We start from the raw sequence: 18,035 nt of genomic DNA on the forward strand, positions 1-18,035 counted from the left end.
TTTGCCTTGCACACGGCCGACCCGGGTTCAATTTCCAGCATCCCATATAGTCCCCTCGGCACCACCAGGAGTAATTCCTGAGTGCAGAGACAGAAGTAACCCCTGTGCATTGCCAGGTGTGACCCAAAAAGAAAAAAAATCAAATGGGGAAGGGGTGGAGGGGAGAACTTCTACTTTCTCACTGGGATGTCTTGCGAATTAAGATTCCCATATTGAAGACAGGGAATATGTCCAGCACAGGGCCTCTTGATAATGAGGGGGAAAACTGTGTGCCAGGGGTCTGGAAACAGCTCTCTGAGAGGGATTCTACATCTGCTTGGGCAGAGGCAGTTCCTGACTCAGGATTGTGCAGCGAAGGTTACTTTGAACACTTCTTCATTTCTGGCTTTATCCAGGAGGTTACGGTTGCCCAGGCTACTACTGAAGTCCTCTGACTCCTTGAGCAGGCCAGCCCAACATGTGGGGTCTGAGAGAACAAGTGGCCCTAGATTCATACGCCTCCACCCGCCCCTGCAGTCAGGGCTGGTGGACTCTCACCCACCCCAGGATCCAGAAGGGAAAATCCAGTGCCATCATTGCTGGATATCAAAAAGACCACTTGAGGCCAGAGCAATGATACAGCAGGCAGGGCACTTGCCTTGCACACGGCTGATGTAGATTCAACCCAGAGACCCTGGCTCTCCTTATGATCCCCTGAGTCCCACCAGGAGTGATCCCTAGGTGCAAAGCCAAGAGTAATCCCCAAGTACCACTCAGCATGGCCCAGTAAGATAAAATGACAATCATCTGCCTGCAATAGTTAAACCAAAGCCTTCTTGCTTATCTATGGAAAGACTGCTTTAACAGTCCGAGAAAGTTTAATTTTCTTTAGTTTTTTTTTAGTTTCGTTTTGAGTCCCACTGGCTGTACCCAGAGCTAACTCCTGACTGTGCTCAGAGATCATTCTTGGTGGTGCGCAGAGGAACATATGTGGTGCCAGGGAGCAAAGCTGAGTCGGACACATGCAAGGCAAGTGCCTAAAGCCCTGTCCTATTTCCCTGGTACTCTGATCTGGGCTGGAGCGATAGCACAGCGGTAAGGTGTTTGCCTTACAAGCGGCCAACATGGCCGACCCGAGTTCGATTCCTCCGCCCCTCTCGGAGAGCCCGGCAAGCTACTGAGAGTATCTCGCCCACCCGGCAGAGCCTGGCAAGCTACCCGTGAGGTATTCGATATGCCAGACACAGTAACAACAAAGTCTCCAATGGAGACGTTACTGGGCCCGCTCAAGCAAATCGACGATCAACGGGAGGGCCTTTACCTTTACCTTTACCTGATCTGTACTATGGGGTAGTCACACCCACCTCCTAAAGTGCAGCAAAAAGCAAGTGAATCTACTCAAGGCAACTGGGCACACCATTTCTGACTCCAGTAGCGAGGACCTTCCTTCATTTGTAAGTATGAGATGTGGGTGGTATGCTGTAGCCTCTCAGCCTTCCACACCTGAGCCAGGGCTATTGGAGACAACAGGTAAGAGCCAAAGCACACGCCAAAGGCCACTGGACAGCAGCATCTTCTGTCCTCATGTGCGCTCTGTTCCAGATGTCTGGGTCCCTCACAGCGTTGAGAGCTTAGGACTGTTCACTTCATCCTCTAAATATTTGTTAGACCAGGGTTCTGGACTCTCCCACAGGGGGCTATGCAAGGGGCTAGCCCACATGAAGACCGACTGGTTGACTTAGTGGAACCGCCCTGTCCTCAGCTTTGGCTGCTCCTGACCTTGTCCCACAGCAGAAGAGAACATGAGCAAAGGAGGCAGCAAGCTCTAGGAGATGCTCCCCTGGCAGGCCTGACCTCCTAGCTTTGCCCTCGGATGCAGTACAGGTTCCCATCCTTCCAAGAAACCTTCCCTGAGAGTTCCCCAAAATCCTAGTAGGCAGTAGGCATCACTACCACTCCCACTGCACAGAGGGAAAAACTGAGGCTTAGAAAAATAAAGAGGGAGCTGAAGAAATAGTACACAGGCATAGGGTGCTCGCCTTGCATGTGGCTGACCCTGGGTTCGATCCCCCGTGTCCCATATGGTTCCCAGAGCATCACTAGGAGTGATTCCCAAGTGCAGAGCCAGGAGTTACCCCCTAAGCACCACCAGGTGAGGCCCAAAACCAGTAACAGCAACAAAAAAAAAAACAAACAAAATAAATGTAAAGAACACTGACATGGGTCACACAGGGGTAGAAAAGGGTCTCCGGCCGGGGACTGGAGCGATATAGTACAGTGGGTAGGGCATTTGCCTTGCACGCAGCCAACCCAGGTTTGATTCCCAGCATCCCATATGGTCCCCCAAGCACAGCCAGAAATAATTCCTGAGTGCAAAGCCAGGAGTAAGCCCTATGCATCGCTGGGTGTGAGCCAAAATAAGGAAAAAAAAAAAAGAGGGTCTCAGTGCAAGGCTGACATACTCAGACCACTAGGAGACCAAGGCCTGGCACACAGAAGCAGCAGGTTTCACCAACCTAACTGCTGGATGAGGCTGCCTGGGGGACTCTTGGGCATTCAGCCTCCATGCGGTGTGTGGTGCTCAAACATAGGAGACCCTCTGAGGGACAAAGTCCCTGTCCTCCCTCTCTCCCACCTGGGTACAAACCTCACCAAGACTGCTTAGTCACAACTGAACACACAGGTTCATCTAAGCCAGATTACACAGTCTCGCAGTCGTTCAACATAAAGCCCATGACATTCACTCTCCCAGATAGTCATCGTCACAGACGTGCAAGGATACACCCAAACTTGCTCCCTCGAGGGTTCACACACAAGAGCATTTCAACCAGCATTTATGACGTGCTTGTGTACGTAAGTGCTGCACAGAGCTGAAAACAGGCAGCCACGCTGTCATATCAAGCCAAGCCAAGCCACAGAAATGTATCTTCCTTCCCTCCATCTCGGCATCCACAGCCCCTCAATGTCAGACACCAAGTCCTCCCCCAACAAGAACTTTATGCATCGCTCCCAGATCCAGTACTGGGCCCAGGTGAGTAATGCTGTTTCCTCCCTCTGGGCTTGGCCAAGCAGCCCTGAGAGGGGGTGAAGGCTCTGCCTGCCTGTGATGGATGGAATTAATCTACTGAGCAGGAGAAACTAAATAATTAAATCCCTAATCACCCCCCCAAGTCAGCCCAGGCCAATATAGCAGAAAGAGGGGGGGGCTCTAAGGCCCAGACCAATATCCTAGCAAGGGACAGGGTTTGGAAAGGCGAGGGAAGCTCTGGGAGGGGACCAGAGGAGTGCAGGCAGGCAGATAGACAAGACAAACAGACATGGATCCCGAGAGCCACAGAATCTCCCTGTCCACTTGGAAAGGTAGCCCACCGGCAGCAAAGGCAGAGGGAAAGGAGAGGTCCAGTCATGGGTGACCTTCCCCAGACCCTTCCACCCTCTGCCGCCCCTTCACAGGGGACATCCTGGGAGTGACAGGGGATGGCAGGCAGGACACTTCAGTGGTCTGACTGGACTGTGGCTGTGAGATGTGACAAAGTAGATGCTGAGGACAATCCCAGCCCTGCCCCAGCCAGAGCAAGCCCCCTCCCAGCAGACCCCTCCCCCGTGGGTCCCCCACCCGGGGAGAAGGTAGGGGCGGGGTCTGGCACGTGGCTAATGGGAGTGGGGGGAGCGGCAGAGGCCTGGGCAGGGGGCTTGGGGAACCAGCCTGGGAACAGGTCCCAGTCTGATTGGCTGGAAAGTGGGTCATTTTCCTTTTGAAAAATAGTGAGAAAATGGAGAAGTAGGTCGGGCTCTTATCCCCTCAGCCCCCGGCACCAACCCCAACTTGCCGAGGGGGTTACTAAGGAGGGTCCGCAGATTCCAGAGGCTGGAGCCTCATCACCCCCACCCCACCTCAGACCCCGCGGGGGGCGAGGGGGGCCTGCACAGAAAGTCGAGGTCCCCAGCACTCGGGACACGCAAGGGCAGGCACTCCCGGAGGTGGGGACCGGTGAGGGCCACGGGAGCCGCACCCTGCGCGGCGCCCCGCGAGCCCCCTCCCGTCCTCTCTCGGCTCATCGGTCGTGATGCCTCCTCGCCTCTCCTCCCTTTCCTCCTCGTCCACGTGGGCAGAGTCGTTGCCATGACACCGCGGGCAGGTGGGCGGCTCTGGCGGCGGTGTCGGCCCAACCCCCAAGCTCAGAGCCCAGGTGGGAGGGGAAAGGCTGTAGCGCCCCCGCCCCAGTCCGGTCCGGATCCCACCCGCGCCTCCGGCACACCGCCCCGCCCCCCTCCCCCCCTGCAGACAGACGCCCAGGACCCAGGACCCAGGACCAGGCTTGTCTACCCTGAAAGCAGCCACCCGGGGGTCGGAGGAAGCCTCTAGGAGGAGGGTCCCAGGGCGGGACTGCGCCCCCCAGCAGCACCTACGGCAGAGGTCAGGAAGATGCACCCCCAACTTCCACTGGCTCCACCCAGCTTTCCACCACTGACCTCAGACTTGACCTCTCCTCAGAGCAGCGTCTTGGTCTTTCCTGAGGTCTCACCCCCATCCCTCCCGCCATCACTCTTGGGAGAGAGGATAGTCTAAGTGGAAACTACTGGGAAGATTCCCCCAGAACATCAGGTGTCCTGGATGTCCCCAAACCAGAATTCACAACACAGCATGGGGACACCCACTTAACCCTATGCCCATCATGGACCTGGGTGCAGCCCCCTCCTGACTGAAGTAGGGGAGTGACAGGAAGAGAGCAAGGAGGAAGGGGCTGGCTGACACTGTCTGGGGGTGCTAGCCTGCTCCCTCACTCCAACCTCAGGGAGTCTGGGTCCTGCCTGTGTTTACCAGCTTTCACTTTCTCCCCTGGGAGACCACGGCCCACTGGGTAGCTCGAACTCTCTCTTCTCTGATTTTTGAAGGCCCTTCCCACTGTTCAGGACCCCATTCTTTAGGGGGGAAGCCGTATCACTGATGCCCACCCGGCAGCCCTCTGCAGTCTGGCTGAAGGGATGACGCAGGTGGAGACGTGATGGAAAGATTCCCATCGCTGCCCGAACTGAGAGGGTGAGCAGCTATCCCAGAGCGTACAGGGCATACATAGCACCGACACACTGAGTTCACTTTCTCTTCGCCCCGGCCTTCTGCTGATGAGGGTCTAATTGGCACCAGAGCGTGTGCATGGTGGATCTCCTTTTCACTACCTCCACTACCTGTGTGTTGGATCAGGACCTTCTCAGCGTAAGTTCTCCCAAAGGCAATTCCAGTGGGGTCCCCAAATTGTCCTTCTGCCTTGCATCTTACCTCAGCTCTATCCATTCACCTCTGCTACTGCCAGTGTGATCTAACTAACATTTATTTCTTCAGTAAATCTTCACTGAGTGCCCACTCCAAGCTAGGCACGCCTCTGGACACAGCAGGTATGAGAGAATAAAACAGATGAAGCTGCCTCAATTGTAAAGTTAATATTACAGTGGGGAGAGCAATGACAAACAAACAGATGAAATAATGGCAATGTGCTGAAATAAAGCGGGGTGAGGGGACAGAAGGACAGGGGCTATTTAAGATAGACTGTGGGGGAGGCCATTTCCAAAAAAGTGACTTTTGAGCAAAGCCTTGAATAAAGCGAGAGAGCAAAAGCCACGTGGGCTGCTGGGGAGAGCATTTCAGGCTCTGTGCAAAGGCTGGTGGAAAAGCCAGCAAAACAGCCTTGAGGGAGACTGGCAGAACCATGAGGCCGCCCTGAGAGGTGGTCCCTGAGACCAGATTCTCACCAGGGACACTTTTACACACTGTGATCTATCACTCAGACCCCAGAAAGCACTTGGGCTCTCACTGCTAGTGAGATGCTTATGACATCTCACCAGTGAGATGCAAAGCCATTGGGAAGGTAGGACCCCATGTTACTCTGGCTGCCTCTCTGATGAGCCTTGGAAAGTGAGGTGGCAAGGGCAGGAGCAGGAACACCAGCTGGGACATTTGCTGTCACCGAAACACCTTTCTGACAGCTGTCTGTCTGGTGAACACTATCACACTTTCAAGTCTTAGCGCAAAGGCCTTCTCTTCCATGACTCCTTCACCAGACACCCCTTTCCCCACCCCAGAAATGACCACCCCCTAAAGAAGGTGCCCACAGCTGCCAGTGAATAGTGCCAACTTCCTGCCTCCCTGAACACACTCTTCAATTGTTTCAATGCCTTTCGTCTTTTCTCCCATATAAGTTACCTGAGTGAAAATCAATTCACATGGTCTCGGGCTATTCCAGGGGTGCAAGAAAGGACATGACACAGAAAAAGCCATAAAATAAACACAGGTTAAATGAAAAAAAGGCATCAGGTATGGCGTATGTGATGGAAAGACAATGATACACTAGTTATTGTTAATGTGGATAAAAGAGATACATATGTAAGTGATCACAGGTTACAACCAGGCCATTGTTTTTATGTCCATTTCTCCATACCCTTGTTAATATGTATATGTGTATAACTTTATATGTATACGCTGACAAATCCTGTGTTGATACATACCTGCTGATTTGTTCATGTGTACATAAAGAAGTGTTTAATCCTGAGATGTGTGCTTAGACATCAATAAACGATATGCATATGTGTGTCTACCTAGTGCTACATGTCTTATAGATGTTATGCATGGGGGCCTCTTTAATATCCCCTGCCTCTTTCATCCAAGTGCAACTTGTTTCATTTGAGTCTTGAAACTTCTGTGTCCACATTTTTGCCTCTACTCTCTTTCCCAGCCTGGAGTGATAGCACAGCGGGTAGAGTGTTTGCCTTGCACGTGGCCAACCCAGGTTTGATTCCTCCATCCCTCGGGTAGAGCCTGGCAAACTACCGAGAGTATCCCACCTGCACAGCAAAGCTTGGCAAGATACCCATGGAATATTCGATATGCCAAAAACAGTAACAAGTTTCAGGATAAAGACGTTACCCGCTGGAGCAAATCCATGAACAATGCCAGGACAGTGCTACAGTGCTACATTCTTTCCCCATAAACTCCTGAGTACCATAACAACTGCTCAGCTTGGCTTGACCCCCTTGCTGAGGAGTCCGCAAGGCCTGTTCAGGTTTCTCCAATGCAAATCCCTTTTATCTGAATGTTAATGGGGAGCAGGTAGGTCCCTGTGACATAAGAATTTGAAAGACTTCAGGGATTTCGGGATTTCTGATTTCTGGAGAACAACTGCAGGTATCAAGGTGGATCAAGCTCAAGCTTGTGGAAACATAACTCTTAGACAGCCTCAATGTGCAGTCACATTCAGTCACAATCAGTGTCTTTCTCTTTCTCCCTCTCTTCCTTTCTCATTCTTTGTCATTCATTCTGCCACATATATAGCTCAACTCATGAACATATAATATTATATGGATTCACATGTACATATATGTGCTATCATATACATGCTTGCTTGCCCACTTATATCCACATATGCCCCTCACTTAGGTGAGCACCCACATATATATATATATATATATGCAGGTTAAATGAACCAATCTCCTTTACAGCATTACGAATGCATAAACAGTCATGCATTCATGTATGTAAATAATATGTGTGCATGCTTATACACAAACTCACATGCGTGTTTATAAATATTATATGAATCACATATAATGCACATTTGTATGTATATATTGTTATAGCCTCACACAGGCAAAGAAATACGCATGTAGCAGTATCACAGATGTCCAGTCCCTCCCGAAATCCCATCCTGTGCATATAACTAGGAGTCCAGATTCTCTCCAAGGGACAGTATAAGGATTTTTGTTGTTGTTGTTTTAGTTTGGTTTGTTTTTTGTTTTGGGGTCATACTAAGCAGTGGTCAGGGGTTACTCTTGGCTCTACTCTCAGAATTTACTCCTGGTGGTGCTCTGTGTACCATATAGGATGCCAGGGATTGAACCCAGGTCAGCCACCTGCAAAGCAAACACCCTACCCACTCTGTTAATGCTCTGGCCTCAGAACAACGTAAGTTTGCATTCATTCTCTCCGCTTGCCAATAGCCTACTTGTCCACTTAAAAGTTGCTCCTATTACCAATAAGACGTAACCCACTCCTAGACTTACAACACTTTCAACCCACGCTCAGAATAAAAGTCATTCTAAAGGAAGTCCTCATCCCAAGCAAGGAGAAAGTAGTATTTCTTCAAAAGTAAGAAACACAGTAATACAGTAAGTACATCATTTCCCATCCAAAAGCAATACACACACACACACACACACACACACACACACACACACACAGACATACTTTCTTAATCCTACAAGGGAAAATGAAGAAAAATATCAAGGTCAGAGTTCTTCCTCTGGGTATGATCCACTGATCCCAAACTCTGAAAGAGTTATTGGGGCAGAGAAAGAAACAGCCAGAAAATTATCTCTGGGCACTAAAACCTCGTCAGAAGCCTCTCTTTCTCCCTGAAAGGCAGTTTCTCGATGCTCAGTGCCCCCCGCAACCTGGACACAGGTCCTCCCAAGGACAGAATAGACCTAGAGGCTGAAAAGGGGTGGCCTGGGCTCAGATAGCAAAGGCAGCGAATGTTGAAAAACAGGACTCGAGTAGGAAGCCAAGAGGGAGCTAAAGGCACCTCCAGCAGGAAAGCGCCTGCTGGAACATGGGTCCTGAATAGCAGGACTCCAAGGGGCCAGGGAGAAGGGGGTGGACATCTAGCCTCCATGTGGGGGTGGAGGGGCACTGCTTCAGGCAGTAGCAACAGCTCCAAAGTAAAGTCTTATCAAAGCCGTTATGTAACCAAGGGAGCTGAGAGGAGCATAAACACCTCCCCTCCCCAAACAGGCACCCACACCCACACCCACCACCTCCCAGCACCCACAGCATAGGGAAACTCAGCTCCTCCCAAGCAGCTCAGCAAAGGGAGGAATCTTGATGAGTTACATCAAAAAAAAAAAAAAAACATGATGGGTGAGGGATTTTTTTTTTATTAACCATAGGTCACATGAACAGGTTTGGTTTGGGGTCTCTAGGTACCTTTTCCTTTTCTTGGATTTCCTGCCACACCCACCACTCCCCCCCCCCACCCATCTTTTGGAAACCCTCTCTTGCTTCTCCCCTCTGAGAAGGATCCCATTTGAATATTTGATTGTGCTCCTGGGAATGGGAGGTAAAGCTGCCATCAACCCCTCCTGCCTGTTGCTCCCCCACAGTCTCATCTGCATGTCCTGACATTTGGCTTTCTTCCCCCTGGGATGACAAGGAAAGGGACCTGGAGAAACAACTCTGTTCTCTATTCCCTGAGTTACAAAGATGGAGCATTTAGATCCCAGAAAATTGACATGACCCTGAACCTCGGTTAATGAGAAACAAAAATTCCCAGGGAACTGAGAATTAAAATCCAGACTCCTAATTGTTTCAATCTGTTTCTTCCCAAGATTGTTCTTGTTTTCCCCATTCCCCATTCCCAGCAACCTCCTCATCCTCTGCTCTGTGGCAGTGGACAGCCCCACACACTCCTTGAATCCTTTGCTTGGAAATCTTTTTCCCCAACAAAAGTCTCTCCCAAATGCTGCTCTGAGCTGTGGTTGAGCAGAACATAAAACAGTCTATAGAAGGTTTCACTGTCCCCAGTCCTGAATTCCAAAATATAGTGGGCAAGAGATAGTCGTGTGGTCACTCAAACTAACCAGGGAGTGAGAGCGTTCAATAGGCTTGCATGCTTGAGATGCAGGTCCAATACCTGGCACTTCATGGCATGGTCACCCAAGCACAGCCAAAAGGGACCCTCCCAAGCACAGAGAGAGAAGCAATTCCCCAGAACTTCCAGGTGTGCCCTCAAAACAACAACAAAATCACAACCAAAACTAAAGAAATAGAACTACCCTGGATTCCTGTGCTCTATGCACTCCCGGCTAACCAGCAAACCACTAACCCAGAACTGCCCTGTGTCTGAACTTCTGGGGTGCGGTAGGAGGAAGGCTTATCCCATTATCCCTAAGATTATTAGATTAAAATCTGTCTGGGAGAAGAGAGGTCACAGTCACAATACCATCCTCCCACTCTATTCTATGATAACCAGTTTAGGAAAGAGGGGTAACCTTAACAGCGAAGGGGGGAAAAAAACCTTTTCCCAGATACCATTAAAGACTCTGAGATTTAAAGTCAGAGGGAAGACCCCAAAATCTCTATTTTCGTTCGGAGACTCTGTCCTTGGAAAGTGGGTCATCTGGGAGAATTTGCCTGGTGAGAGCTCGGCATAGCCAGACTCCTTTCCATCCTCCAGCCCCATACAGCCCCATTCAGCACCCGGGACAGTTCCAAAAGAGCGCATTTCCCCCCTGAGACCAGTTCAGCACTCGGGACAGCTCCCAACGTCTCCCTAGAGCCACTGCTAGAAACCCAGGAAGCCAGGAGCCCCCTCAAGTACAGAAGCCCCTTCATCCTATTGCTCTCACATTCATTCTCATCCCGTCATGGGGGAATGGAGGACCTGGTATCCCTCCCTGCCCTCTCTGTCCAAAGAGAGAAAAGAAACCCAGACAAGAGGTTTCCCTGGAGGGAGCTGAAAGGACCCCACCCACCTCCCTTCAGCCTGAACCTCACACACAGTTGGTCCTAAAAACCCTTTTCTTCTTAACCACCACTCCCCAAAATAAGATAAATACTCACGTGGGGGCTCCCAGCCCTGTAGGCAGATGTGGTGAAGGGAGGCGAGAGAGAGGTATCTCCCCACGCCCTGCTCTGAGCCCCCTTGCTGAAGGAGCCAGTTCCCATCTAGACTCGAGGGGGGAGGAGAGACGGGCAGAGAGCACTGAGGGGAGGGAAAATGAGAGAAGGGAGGAGGCAGGAGTGGGGGAATTCAGGGTGGGGGTGTGGGATGGGGGCGAGGGAATCCTTTTAAATTTAATTCTCTCCCCATGTCTACATCAGCCCTGCGGGCTCAGCTCTTTAATATTTACACACAGGAAGAGAAGAGCCTGAGAAAGAATGGGATGGGAGGCGGGCACAGGGGGATATCTGAGCTCAAAGGGCATAGAGGCAGAGGCCTTCAGAAGCTGAAAGCTTGAGACCCCCCACACCATCTCCAGCCCACTACCCTTCTCAGCTCTCCGCTGGAAAGAAGAAACCCTGGGACCATCCTGTCCCTTTGTTAATAAGACACTTTGAAGCTGCTTCAGAAAAAGATCAGATCCCCACCCACATACCTGGACACCCCCACAAACCCAGATTTCTTGGGCGCCTTATGTGCAGATGGTAGGCAGTATTCATGCACAAGCATGTTCTGATGCTTGGAAGCATGTTTACAGTGTGGGCTGCCAGGTAAAAACACATGACCGTGTCAGCTGGCATGGATAGATTTATACAATATGTTCCCAAGTATATTCCCATGTATTCGTCTACACAATCACATGCAAATATATGCAATCATATGTGTAAACCAAGTCCCAAGTGATTTCCTCCAGCCCTCCAGCTACCACCCAAGGACAATACCGCCAACCTTCCAGAATTCCTTCATCTATAGGCCCCTCCCTCACAGCCTCACTTTTTCTCTCTGTGATTTGGGGAGAAGGATGGACGGGTGAGAAGGCATGCTTGCATTTGAGCCAAGGGACGTGACAAGTTATTAGCAATGATGAGCTGGCAGCTTGTTACCATAACGATGGTGCCACTGCCTCACCCCAGCTCAAACCCAGACTCCCCAGACGGCAGGAGGCCCGCTGAGCCAGCAGCCTTCAGGCTGGAGGTGGGGAGAAGGGAGAGGGAATTGAGACATAATGCCTGTATAGTGGAGGGTACACAGCTGTTCTTCCAACCCCCACTGAGAGACAAAGCTTTGAATCCACCAAGTAGGAATGAAATCAGACTCTGGAAAGGTTTCCTGGCCATAGGGATGATAAGACACGGAAAGTAGTCATTAGAACTCCCTGTAGACAAAAGCTGCTGTTCTGCTTCACTCCTACATACCCTTATTTCACAAGCCTCTGGTACTGATCTTAATAGATTAAAAACAATCAGATCGGAGTCACTTCTCTGTACTTCAGTCTTTCCAGTTCTACAATGGGAATAAATCTTTATCCTTTACGCTTGACTCCCAAAAGTTTGATTAGGGCTTAACGGGGGGGCAAGAGAAATAGTACAATAAATAGGGAGTTTGTCTTGCATGTGGCCAACCCAGGTTCAATCCCAAGAACCACATCTGGTCCCTGGGCACCACCAGGAGTGATCCCTGAGTACAGAATCAGGAGTACCACCTGAGCACCACTGCATGTGGCTCAAAAACCAAAAAGAAAATGACGACAAAGAGTTTGAGGGTAATTACAGACACTTCCCAAATCAGGCAAGTTCCAGAAGTTTCCCTATCGAACAGAACTTCATCAAGTTCAATACTGTGTGACCACCTAGAGGCAAAAATGCAGCTGAAACCAATAGGATGAAGGGGAAAGGAGGCCAGTCGAGTCAAGCCCCAACTTCAGCAGAAGAAAACAGGCACTGCCAGAAAGGAAAGTCAGAGTCTTGCCTGAGAAAGACTCGGCTCCTCACCAACGAGACTTTAAAACAAGTCCATGGCCTTTCTTGGCCGTGGGTATGGCTAAGAACTCCCAGCCCCAGACACATCTATAACCCCCGACTTTAAAAAGGGGTCCCAGGTTGAAGAATACGCACCCTCAGGTTTCATTTCTTTAAAATCCCTTGTGCTCATCTCTAATGGGCAAGGTGGGAGGGGGCCGGCAAGGAGGTTTCCAGGAATGGAAAGTGACGTGGAGAGTTATTAATGTCTCCGGGCAAAGACTAGCCAGGAACCAGCAAAGTTGGCTGTGTGGCCTTAGACAAGTCTCCTCCCTCCTCTCTCCTCACTATCCTCATTACTTAATTGAGCAGTTGGACCAAGTCAGTTCCAAGGTTCCACTCCTGGCTGTCATTTCGTAGCTACAGACAAGCTCACTCCTTGGACATGAGCCCCTTGGCATAAAACACAGTGGGCACTCTCTGCCATATCAGTGGGGCAATGGGCTTCCCCTGTCAGATCAGTGGGGCAGTGGGAGAGGGGTGCGGGGGTTGTATCTGAGGCTGATCATCCTATGCTCATGTTCCTTTTAAAAACACCTGCCACCCTAGCCCTCCCCGCTCCCTTTTTAGACCCTGATTCACTGCCAACTCACGAAGCCTCTCCCTCCTCTCTTCTCCCCCTCTCTCTCTTTTAGGCCTTGGCAGCTGGGAACAAAAGTAGCCCCATCACTCAGGGAATGCCAGGTGGCAGTGTGGGGCAATGCCCCTAGAGTCAGCAAGAACACAGAAGAATCACTCAGCATAGCCCAGCCCTAATCTTAGGGACCCTAATTGCAGTCTCTGGGAAGTGTTAGGGGCAATGGCAAGTCACCTCCTGAGCCTCAACATCCTCATCTGTAAACTGGCATCTTAGTAGGTCAAACCACATGACACTTTCTTTTGTAGGTTAAAAAAAAAAAGGAGAAAGAGAGACATTGAATGTTGATGATTTCATAAGACTTCAACTGCCCGGCCCACTTGCTGGGGCTGTCGGGGAGAGGGAAGGAAGAGTTGAGAGGGAGCCTTTTTCTCCCCCCAAAAAAACCCCTGGACAAACACGGGGCAGTATGCTTGTTGCTGATGCTGTAACTGTTGTTACTTCAAAGAGCTGTAACAGACCCAAGTGGATGAACTGATAATGGGGACTTGGAGTCTGACAACCACCTGCTCTCAGGGCTGGCAGCAGGGCAGAAGCTTCACCTGGCCTCATCCCCCTGGCTCTCAGCCCTCTCTCGGTGACACATCACTGGGAAGAGCCAAAGCCCCCCCCCCACCCCACCCCCCGCCCCAAGAAGAGGCACACAAGCACACACTCACAGCACCACTGGGGCCCCATCACACAGGGGGGATACAACCATGAGCATCGCACCCAGAGCTCTCTCTGAAGGTGAGCACCGTGGAGGGAGGCCATGTAGGTCTAGCCCGTATCAGACAGAAGTCCCTGGGAAGTGGGGTGATGTGACCACGGAAAAGTGGCTCTCCCTGTCCCATGCCCACTGCCACCAGGAGTCCAGCGGGGATAAGGGGTGCGGGCAAAGCCCTGCGGTGGGCGGCTCAGAGTGGTCCTTTCTCAGACAGACAGCCACACACACAGAGGCCACAGACTCAGCGACAGTCACACAGCCATTCACATCCACACACGAGCACACACATGTGCACGGACACAGGAACACCCTGCACACGGCACACACCCGCGGACACGCACACGCTCGCCGCACACGGTCCCCCGGTGCTCGGGGACACACGGACACCCCCCGGCGCGGACAGGGACAAGCACTCACGCTCACACACCTGCAGCGGAAACTTCTCTCCGGATCTCCCCCCACACCCCGGCCGGCTGCCTCCGGCTCCCAGACCGCCCCCCCCCCGCCCCCCGCCCGCAGCGGGCGAGGCCGGGCCGAAGCGCGGGTGTCCGCGGGCTGCGCGCGGAGCCCCCCGGAGCGTCCCCGGGTGGAAGCCGCGGGCCCAGGCCGGGCGGGCAGGGCGGCGGCGAGCCCAACCCCCGCTCGGGGCCCGAGGCGCGGCCGCGGGAGCCCGGGGCGTGGGCGGCGCCGGGGCCGCAGCCAGGCCGAGGCCGGGGGCGCGCTGCGAGGGCGCGGCGAGCGCGGCCGCGTCCCCACCCTCGCGGCGGCTTACCTGGCCCAGCGCGGGCTCCGGCCGGGTTACATGGTGCCGGCGGCCCGGGCCGGGGGCGCTGCGGCGGCGGGCGCGGGCGGGGACGGGCCGGCACTGCGGAGCCCCCGGCAGAGGGGCCGCGCCGGCTGCGGAGCCCCGAGCGAGCGCCGAGCGGAGCGGGCGCGGGCGCGGGAGGCGGCCAAGCCACGGAGGCTGGATTTCCCGGGGACCAGGAAGGGGAGGCGGGGGGATCCCGCCCGCGCGCTCCGCCCCCGCCCCCGCCCCGCCCCCGCGCGCGGCCGCCCGAGCCCGCCTGGAGGGGCGGCTCCCCGCCCCCGCAGCGGGCCTCGGAGGGTCGCGGGGGTGGCCGAGGGGCGCCCGCGCAGCCCCGCCGCCGCCCGGGAAAGGCCCGGCTGGGGCGGGGTGCGGAGGACCTGCTCCCGCCTCCTGGGGACCCCCGAGCCCGCGACCACCCGCCGGGATCCCGGGAACAGCCCCTCGCCGTGCGCCGCGCCCGAGGCGCAGAGACCCCAGCCCGAGCCCGGGGGAGGGCGGCTCGGAGAGGCTCGCACCGGCTCCCGGGGACGTTTCGGGCCCCAGCAAGGCACAGTCACGCCCTGAATGTCACGCACAGCCCCCCGGCCGGTCCCCGGGGGGAGACTCTCCGGATTGTCCCGGGCCTGGGTTTCCGGAGCCCCTTCCCCGGCCCCAGCAGGGCGCGGCGCTGTCACAGAGGCGCGTCCCCCACCCACCCCGGGGTCGCGGCATCCCCCGCGTGGAGGGAGAATCCCGGCTCTGCCTGCCCACCTTGCTGGGCTCCCCACCCGGACCCACGGTGCCCGCCCACCTCGAGGCCCAGAGCCCGGGGTTGTGGCCCCGCGCGGGCCCAGTGAGGGAGGGAACGAGACTGTCGGAAGCACAGCCCGGGGCTGCAGAGCCGGGACCCGGCTGCGGGCGCAGGCCCGGCCAGCACAGCGACTGCAGCAGTCCGGGCTGGAACCGGTCCCGGAGCCCAGAGCTAGGCTGTCGTGGGGGAGGGGACCGCACGGGGAAGCCGCAGGGGGAGGGGCGCGATCCGGATGCGGCTTCCCAGGGTAGTGGGGAGGGAGCGCTGCCTCCCGCGCTGAAAGTTGGGGTGAAGAGTAGTGTGCGTCCTCAAAGCCTCCTTCCTTCCTCCACCTTTTCTGACCTGGAAAGCTCTGGGGTGCTTGAGGAGTGGTGGACTGGGGAGGGTGGGAGATGGGCTGTTGGCCTGCCTCGCAGAGTTCTCATTCGATGCCCGACCTTCTTACTCTCTTCTCCCTCCACCCTTAAGGCGTCCTTCTCCCTGTGCACAGAGGCAGGCAGGGAAGTGGAGCTCGGGGCTGGAGAGTGCTTCACATGTATGGGCACCTGGGGTCCATCCCTGGCACCAAAAGAAGGGAAAGAAAAGCTGAGGCACGGAAGGTAGAAGTGTCCTAAAAGATAGTTGGAGTTGACAAGTCCTTCCCCTTTTGTCAGGGGAGGTGTTTAAAGAAAAGCCATTGCCTTAATCATCCTTAATTACACGAGGTTTGGAGAGCTCTGCCACCACCACCACCCACCATGGGAGAGAACTCTCGTCAAGTTAACCTATCCTGAGGTCTACAGGACCAGTTCTATTAGGACCTTTTAATCATGAGCTAAAGTTGCACGGAGTTCCCAGCCCAGGGTTCAACCAAGAGCTAATGCCAGAGAACCAAAGATAGAAGTAGATGCAGGAACCCACTCTAGAAACTGATAGAACCTTCTCATTTTTTCTGGGAAACAGAAAAAAAAGCCATCAAGTAAAAGTTGAAAGGCGGCTGCCATGTTTTCTGGGTTCTGAGTTGCTCTGAAACTGGAAAACATCTTACAATAAATGAAGACATTTTCTCTGAAAGTTGTTGTTGAAGAGTCAGAGTGTTGTAGCACTGAGAATTAAGTGTAGTTTTCATTTTGTTCATTCAGCAATTATTTACTGATTGTACCTGACACTGTGCTAGCCTCTTGGAATACAAAACTGAATCATACAGGCTTATCTTAGACAACGTTCTTTCACTCCCACCCAGTCTAAGAGAGATAGAGAAGTAAACCAATAACAACTATCAGAGTCAGCTTTACAAAGTATGACCTGTGCAAGGGCACACGGTCCTACACTTAGAAGGGACCCACTATTGGTCTAAAGTTCTGCTGTCATTCTCTTAAGACTTAATAATTTTAGTGGCCGGAGAGATAGTACAGCAGGTAGGGTGCTCACTTTGCATGCAGCTGACCCAGGTTGGATCCCACCATCCCATACAGAGGCATCCCATATGGTCTTCCAAACCCACCAGGAATGATCCCTGAGTGCAGAGCCAGAAGTGAGCCCTGAGCACCACTGGGTGTGCCCCCCAAAACTTATTCTTAATAATTTCAACAGAGTGTCCTGCACTGCACAAATTATGATTGCTATAGTAAGAATGCCATGCCTTATTAGCATTGAGCACAAATACTTTTAGAGTCTAGTGGTTACAGTAAGCTTTGCCCAGATAAAGAAAAACAATCAAAGAAGTAAAGAAGCATAAAAAAGACATTTGAGTAGCGTCTCAAATTTTGGTTGAAAATGACAGATGGAGAACCACACATTTTCAAAGACAGAAATTTATCAAAATATCAATCAAACATTATGGTAGAATAGGTGGTTGATTGATCCTCCCATTGAAAAGGAGATGAATGATTTTTTAGTGATATAAAAAATATTTTTAAATCTTCTGAAAGACATCAATGAGTTGGCAAGAAAATAAGAATACTGCAGCCAAAATCTAAGTGAAGGCAGAAGAGAAATAAGCAGTGTATTAGAGAAGTAAGCAGTGTATTAAAGCCAACTTGAGCCTTGGGGGCTCTGACACATTGGTAGCAAAAATGGCCCTGATGCTTTGCTTCTCCCTAAATCCATGTCCTTTGCAGAATGACTCTGCAACTCCCTGCATAAAGGAGTGGACCTTATTTTCCTACTCCTTGAATCTGGGTGGATTTGTCACTTGCATTGGCCAGTAGAATGTGAAAGTCATCATGGTGTCCAATTCTAAGCTTAAGCTTTAAAGAGCTTGTATAATTCTTTCTCTTGGTCTCCTGCCCTCACTATGAGAACAAGTCTGAAGGATGAACGAAAGGATACTAGAAAGTCATGTCAGCCCAGGTGAGTCTGTTGTACACCAACCTATAGTCATTTGATCCCCAAACCTGAGAGCCCAGACAAGAGCAATAGATATATATATCTGACTATAGGTGAGTGCAAGCACTTCAGAAAACCCAGTTATGGGCTAGAGAGAGAGAGCAGTGTGTAAAAGGTAAAGGTAAAGGCCCTCCCATTGTTCGTCGATTTGCTCGAGCGGGCCCAGTAAGGTCTCCATTGGAGACTTTGTTGTTACTGTGTTTGGCATATCGAATACTTTGTTGTTACTGTGTTTGGCAT

At 52.6% G+C, this 18,035-nt stretch overlaps 1 protein-coding gene across 2 annotated transcripts in view; it reads right to left on the reverse strand.

The window, feature by feature from the left end:
* Positions 1-14,853, reverse strand: part of DLGAP3 (DLG associated protein 3) — a 64,568-nt gene extending 49,715 nt beyond the window's left edge. The window contains exon 1 of one of the 2 annotated variants that reach the window (XM_056122599.1): positions 14,603-14,853. The gene's annotated coding sequence lies outside the window, so the exon portion shown is untranslated. Of the gene's footprint in view, positions 1-10,588; positions 10,667-14,602 lie in introns of those variants that run through there. The other variant, XM_056122600.1, reaches the window with a different exon arrangement.
* Between the last annotated feature and the right edge of the window lie 3,182 nt (positions 14,854-18,035).

The sequence above is a fragment of the Sorex fumeus genome, unplaced genomic scaffold, assembly GCF_029834395.1.
Source record: "Sorex fumeus unplaced genomic scaffold, SorFum_2.1 ptg000047l, whole genome shotgun sequence".
Taxonomy (NCBI): Eukaryota; Metazoa; Chordata; class Mammalia; order Eulipotyphla; family Soricidae; genus Sorex; species Sorex fumeus.